General features: G+C 38.4%; 1 long non-coding RNA gene across 1 annotated transcript; it reads right to left on the bottom strand.

The window, feature by feature from the left end:
- Positions 1 to 180: 180 nt before the first annotated feature.
- LOC309435662 lies at positions 181 to 7215 on the bottom strand. The gene is made up of 3 exons (XR_014183207.1): positions 6819 to 7215; positions 5213 to 5303; positions 181 to 2888 (listed from the first exon to the last, which is right to left on the bottom strand). It is a non-coding gene; the product is annotated as an uncharacterized lncRNA (long non-coding RNA).
- Between the last annotated feature and the right edge of the window lie 485 nt (positions 7216 to 7700).

Here is a 7700-nt window from a genome sequence, read left to right as displayed (position 1 = left end):
ATTTATTAAGCCAATAAATTTCTTAAAAATAGCATCTATGCATTTGTTTAATATTCTTAATGACAATAGTGTGGTTTTGAAAGCTTAAGGTTCTTTTAACTTTGCCATCCTTACTTTCCAGAGCAAGTTTAAATCATTTTTGAAGTAGAATATTCATGAAAATAGCTGAATTATGTTAGTTTTTGAAGTTGTATCACTTAGAATTGTTATTGTGTGATGACGTTTTGGGAAGTGCTTTTGGAAAGGAGATTCCTGGTACTGAAAGACGCTCATATATTTCCATTTGTGCATCAGGGATTCCACTAACTTTGAACTGGAAGCAGAGACACACAAATTGGCTTTCTGCTGTTACAATAGAGGGTTTGTCTTCCATTTCCTACTGAAAACACATCCCCATCCAAGATTGCTGTTGACTGGAGATTTCAGTAAGTGGAACGTGTGGTCATGGCAGTGTCCTTGATGTTGACAATGTTCCTTCATTTGAATGAATCCTAAATCCTTTTCTTCAATCCTTAAGTGTGCAGTGGCCTGGTGTGCTGAAAAGCCAGTGACTGCTAAAACGGTGTATGACTATGGTAAGTAGCAGTTGCGTAGGAGAAGATGACTGTGTTTGGCTAGAATTGCAGCAGATAATTAGCGAAGATTTTCATTACTGAAGTGCTGAGGAGCTACTGGGAAACTGTCCACACTTGTCAAAGTGCTGTGGAGCAAACGGGCCACCAGTGATACGTCTTGGCTGCAAGTTACCACTTGCACAGTGGCTCAGAGCAGGTACAGCTGGATTTCGTTGGTAACTTCTCAGATTTTGCTTGCTACATGCCCCATGTACCCTTGTTACTGGGTTTATACTGGTTACCTGGTGGACTTCAAGGATTCCTGTCCTGATCCTGCTTAGTTTATGAAATGTGATCAGATTAAACCTTACAGTGCTTTATGTATAGCTTCTGATCTCTTGCTGTTCAACTGAGGATGCCACATCCCTGTTAAAAGGAGTTGGCTCTGCTGACTTCCATGAGAGGTGTCAGCAGGTTACTAACTCTCCTTCAAAAGGACTGTGTGCCACAAATATGATATTGAATCATTTGGGGATTTTCTGATGGGTTGGCTGAACTTGGCTGGTCCTTCGCTTCACATTTACAGTATTGCATATGACAATTTTTTTAAACTTTTATTCAGCTACCAGGTTCATTTTGTAAATAAGTGATTCATTTTTTGGCAAAAGAAGAAAGCTGGTTTGCACTGGAGTCATGTGGAGCTCTTTACACCTCTCTCGAGCTGTAGGTGTGGTACAACCCTGACCTGCTGGTCAGCTGCCTGGTACACACTGACCCCCATGGCAGGGAGTTGGACTAGATGGTTTTTAAAGGTCACTTCCAACCCCAGCCATTCTATGATTCTATCCTATGATTCTAATTGCAGGTGGGTACTTCTCACAGCAGAGGTATTTGGTGCTGTGCAGAGCTTAGATCAGAGGGGATGCCACAACCACACATCTGGAGTTCATTCAGAGTAACTTTTGCAGACCAGGAGGTCTGTGGTCTAAGGATGCAGTTCCAAGTCAGGAAGACAACTTTGACTTTCCTGCATCAGGAAATTCAGCTCGTTACTCTTTACATTCCCAGACAGATTGCTGGACCTTGGCCTTGATCAAAGGTTTTCAATATATAACCTGCAAAATTTTTTTAATTACTGTCTTCTCTTGACCAAATGGTAGTTCTAGTGGAGATTAATTTTGTTGTGAGGCTCCCAGCTTGGTAGTCTTCATATTAATTTCTTCTGCGTGACAAAAACTTAGGACTTAAGCCGAGGATTGTGGTCTAACTGAAATGTTTCAGAAATTAAACTGATTGCATGACTGCATATTGTTAGAGGGTTTGAGTCTGATTCTTTAATGTTTCTATGTGTTATGGTTCCTCAAATAAGTACCTGTATTCTTCACAGCAGAATCGTCTAGCAGGGTGGGAGCTGCTGTTCTGAGTTTGTGTCTGCACTTTCAAGACATGTAGAAAGATGGGGACAGAGGTGAAAACATAGATTATATTAATCCAGAATACTCTTGGCAAAACTACTTATGCTATTAACCAATGTTCATTTTAATTCTTAAGATACAGACAGTTAATACAAATATTTCTTTAAATGGCCTGTGATTTGTAAGCTGACCCCAGTTTGCAAAACAAATTAAACAATGGATTGGTAAATATTTTTTTTTTTCTTACAGGTGTAGGAGAGGTTGGTGTGCTTCCCTTTGCTGCAGCTGGCACTTAGAAGTGTTGGGCTAATGCAGTCTGAGGTATTTTTCTATTCTCTTTTTCTTCTATTAGCAAAAAGAAGAGGATAACCTCACCAGATTTTCTTAATTTTGCTAGTACCCACTAATGCTCAAATCTAATTTCCTATGAAGTTTTACCCAAGGGAAACCCCAGACTGTAGTTTCTTGCCTCATGATGGCAGAAATCCTTACTCAAAGCCTGAACTTTCTATTTACAGCTCCTCTTTTAGTTATTTAAGACTTGATCAAACTTCCCTTGTTACAGTAAATTTTATCCCAGATGGTACAGCAAAAGCTGCACAGAAGTTTTGCAGAATGATAATAATGTGTTTTGCCCCATATGCCTTTCTAGTCCTCGCTGTTCTGGAGCAGCTTGGTGTGCTCAAGGTGGACCCGATGAAAATCCTCTGCGGTGGTCTGCACTCAGCAGAGACTTGGTTGAGTTTAGCTGATAGAGTCTCTATCAGCCAAAAAAGTCTGTGGCTGTAGAGGCTACAGCCAGTCCAGCTGTGCAGAGATTAATATTTTCTTTGCACTGTTGCTTGCAGGCTGCTGCAAAATGGTAAACAGAGAGTCCCTCCTATGATCTTAGTGCTCCTGTGACGGTCCTATCTCTGTCCTGCAGGGAAAGTGCACAGGAAGAAAATTGGCATTGATGAATTTGTGGCTGCAATGAGGAAAACGAACATACGCTGCTGCATGGAGAGAGCGGAAATGAGGCAATAAGAAAACATGCAGGTAAGGCAGAGTAATTGAAAAGCAGTTATTGACTGTAGTTGTTTGTCTCCTTAAATGTGGCCTGAACATTTCTGCATCAATAGAAGCAGGAGGTGACAGGAAACTGCAGCAATGTGGTATAGCCTGCAACAAATATCTTGGGTTTCCAGTAGAGAATGGTCTAGGGGTGATATTTATGCCTTCTCTGTAATCAACATGAGTTTTCGTTCAAGCAAAGACAGATTTTTCTGCCCTGGTCTGAACAGACTGTGGGTTCTCCCTTCATAAAGGAGAACCCTTCTCCTCTGTGCTCCCTTCTCCAACCATTGGCCTCTAAGCACTCGTGCGTTATCCATACAGTGCCATACTGCAAGTTTTCTCTGACTCGGCAGTCCTCCTTCTCTTATTTGGAAGGGGACAAAGACTCATATCCCCATGCAGAGCCTGGGATTTTTCCTCATCTACCAACTCACACCTCCATCTACAATACGTGCCATAAATATTGTTTTATAATGTTTTGTGTCATTAAGGAAAAAGGTTAAAAGTTCTGTTCTCCACACTCCCCTACTGATGATGAGGCTATGCCTGTTCATGGACCAAATCGGAAATTCTCTAAAAACTGCAGAAAAAAAATGTTTATGTCAGATGTATCACAAATAAAGTATGCTGTACTAATAGATAAGGTACGACCTAAATGGGTACGTGGGGATGGAGATGCAGTCATTGTCTTCCCTCTAATTTTACAAACAAGTTATGCAACAGTAGAAGTTGCAGAACATTGTTATATAAAGTACCCACAAAGGATCATTCCTTATTTCTCATGTTACAGAGAAAATACTGTAACAGTAAACCACAAACTGTTAAGTCTCTCAGCTGTCTAGCAGGGGCATTGTTTTCTCTGGTAAAAAATAACTGAGATGAGTGAAATCATAATATGATTTTTTTTTCCTAATTAGTAATTAGGAAATTACTATTAATAAAGATTATCTGACCTGAAAAAAAGCAGATGAGGACCTTCATGGTAGCACCAGAGTCATAAAATATATGACATCAAAAATTGTACTTGAAAGAGAAGAATTTCTCACACTTTGTAAAACTTTTCCACAAGCTTTCATGATACAGTGTACAACATCCAGAAGATGATTACTCTTGGAGCTCTGAGATTAAATGCAAACTGACTGACCAGGGTCATACATGTACTAATGCAAGAAGTAAGGCCTTCCATGTCTGTGAGGGCTTAGATGCAACAATTTACATTCCATGGTATGCATATGAGAAGTCATTGCCTAGAACAGAGGATATATTGCTTAGTTATAAACCATTAGTGGGCTATAATTATTTTTTCAGGACCAATTTAACTCAATATTTACTTACTAACAAACACTGAAGAGATGAACAAAAACATGGGTTTGTTTTGCTTTGCTGGGCTAGGATTTGGAGGACATGAAGTGTTGCTATTTGGGTCAGATATTAGAGAACTTTCCTGGTGCATGCTTGTGGAGTATGCTAGGCAGGGGATTTAGTGATGAACACCAGCAAAGTGTGAAGACAGGTTTAGAATTACTAGTGAGACATTTCAGACTCTTATTCTGGGTAATGTCAGCTTTTATATATTGCAAGAAATTGAAACTGCCAAGATAAATCAGCTGTAAAATATGTAACAACTATTCTCTTCTGGGGTTGGACACTCATTGCCAAAGGTTTTGGTCAACAGCTGCCCTGTCTTGTCTAAACAGTGGGTTAGAAAACCAGCAGTAGGCTTGGTATTTTTCCATAGCATCTGATGAGGCCCAGAAGCTGATAATACTGATAGTTTTTGAAAGCTGTGAGGAAAGTATCTTTTTAAAGACGAGCAAGTCTTCCAACAGGATTCATTTATGTAAATTTGCATGGTTTTCTTTTTAACCCATAATTCACTTGGTTTTGTTGTTTGGTTGGAACTTTCTTGTTGCTTGACTTAATGCAACAATTAATTAGATTAGTATTTTATCTTGTTAGTCCTCTGAAAGGCATGTGGAGATGCCCTCTGAAACAAACCCAAGGCAAAAATGTCCATTTGCTGTCAGGATGAAGTGTAAAGTCTCCAGGTAGGATTGGCAAAGATGCTTTCAACAAACAGCAGCCAAATCTCCCAGTGAGATTGCTCAAAAAGCACTAGATGAAAGAAATTAAAAAACAGTGAAGTATATTTCTTTGTTTTCTGGCTTTTGAGTCCCTGGGGCTTACCTTTCAAAGCTCACTTAAAGGCAAGAATGGTCCCTTCATAAGAATTGTGTCCTGATACACTGGTGTATTTATTTATCGTCAGAGTGTAGAGCTGTAAGGAAATACCAAAAAACTGGACGTAAGATTTGGATCCCATGAGGTGACAGTTGCTTCCTCTGTAAGGAGCACCATCAAAATCTGCCATACCACAACATCTTTTTTCCCCTAATATAAGTTGTTCCACTAAGAAGTAGTGCAGACCATGAGAAAGGCCACACCATAGCCTGCACTGGGGAAATCAATACACATGAGAAATAACTTGTCAGTACAAGTTGTATATATAAGTTGTTCCTCCCAATAGTAACATACCAATGTCAAAGATATGGATGGCAAGACCAGAAACATCAATTAAATAATGCCCATAATGAATTCCATTGCAGTTTTTTTAGAAAATTATCTAATGAATATTGTTTCCATTATTTAGTTAGTTTGACTCTTGCAGATAAGAAAATAGATAATATAGTTGGAAAGGAGTTGTCCAGGCTTTTACACTAAATATTTATATGAAATCATTACTTCTATTTTAGTTTTCTTGTACTGTTTTCCGTGCACAAGGAGTTTAAATCCTTGGTTAACCTCTGGGCTACACTTTTTTTCCCTTTTCTGTGAGAGTTTTTTCTCATATTGAGAAAAAAGTATTTGGCCAAAATGGCTATCATTTTCCATGGTATGAATTAAAAATAAAAATGATTATACAAGCTGGTTGCTTGAAGTTCTATTTAACCTGGAGATACAACATTTTCTGGCTGACACGATGAATTCATTATCTGAATTGCCAGCAGCCACTGCGCATGTTCAGCATCTTTCCAGACAGGCTGCACTTTCCAGGATTTTGGCTGTGGTTTTTGTCTTCTATTGTTATAAAGTACTCAGGGATTGCATAGGCCCATTAATTAATATAGATAAGATTATGTATTTACTTCTTACCATAAGATGACATGACAGAGCTAGACAGGTTCGCTACCATAAAAAAAAAAAATTAAAAATAATTTTTTAAAAGTTCAAAAAATATATAAAAGCCAGTTTCTGATTTCAATTGCACCTTCTTAATAGGTTCAAGTGAATTGCACTGGTCTTACCCCTGTCTAATGAAACCATGTTAAAAAATCAAGACAAATATCTGTCTCCAAGACATCTAGGGACTTAATCAGGTTTATATACTTTACCAGCATTTTGATCCTATATAAATACATAACAACAGTTAACAGTGAAAGTATTACTAAACATGCTCTGAGTCAACTCATCTATGTAAATTTATCTCTAGGATAAGGTGATTTAAAACTCCTTATCCGCACCATGATATTTATTTTCTAGGAAGAGCAATTTAAATAGTCTGAATCAGATAAAAAGCAGCCAAATGGCCATGGTGGGTGGTGCTTTTATTTTGAAGTTACTGAAATCAAAGGGCTATTGTAAAGAGTCTATGTAAGCAGCAGTACAAAGTCTGGCTTACTCATCATATCACAGTGAGGAAATAGTGCTCTAAGTTTTGGTCTGCTTAGGAGAGGCCAAAATGGAGAGTGAACTCCATCTGCTGTAATCTTCTCTTCCACTGGAAGAAACTCACCTGTTGTGTTCTTAAAACCAGCAGCCTGTTGCAAATTGGTTTTGAACAGGGAAGTTCTTGCTCCAGTACTTATTGGTTCCCCCCTGGGAAATGTAACTGCAGTCACACTGACTTTCTAATTTTGCAGTCTCCTAGGTTGATAGAAACAAAAGAGTTTATATATGGAAAGTATTTCTGTACATTGTGTGTGTGGATTTATGACTGCTACTTAGCTAAGACTAAGGCTAGGCTTGTCATTTTACAGTGAGCCTTCCAATGTGACATTCTCTCATCTTGTACATTGTATCTTTAACCCATTAAAATTACAGTTTCTTCCTTAATATTCAGTTAAAGCACCTCATACTGCAAAATTACCAAGCTTTGAACACAGTGAGACGTGTGTTCATTCAGTAGTACTAAAAATCAAGTCCTTTCCCTGAGCTAGTTGAAGCAGCATTTTAATTTTTTAGAAATATGACTACAGTTGGCATTCCACTTTTCCCTGTTGGAGTCAGACCTTGTCAGTCACTTGTGACAGGAGCACAGAAAAAAATATTAAGGAAAAACACCCACCATGGTTTTACTGTGGGACATAAACTGTGGGAGAGGAATATTTGCCAGTAGGTTTGCTTGTTTCAGTTTTTAAATGGTTGAATGTAAAGCAAATGATGCTGCCTTTATTGAGATTCTTATTGCCAAGATTTTATTTTGTGCATCCTGTCTGTAGAAAACCAATGTATTAGTTCAGTTTCTGAATACTGAGACCAAAGTAATACAGAAATACATGAGTCTCTTCATAAAGCTACACTGATTTGTACTATTATGCAAGGTTTTATCTTCCCTCTAATCTCCTAGTAATTACCGCCCTAAAGCCTTCAAGCGTCATATATCTTGCATGCATTG

Source organism: Streptopelia decaocto (assembly GCF_964273445.1).
Source record: "Streptopelia decaocto genome assembly, chromosome: 2".
Classification (NCBI taxonomy): Eukaryota; Metazoa; Chordata; class Aves; order Columbiformes; family Columbidae; genus Streptopelia; species Streptopelia decaocto.
Note: the sequence above shows the minus strand (reverse complement) of the source record. Positions and strands in the feature narration are given on the sequence as shown.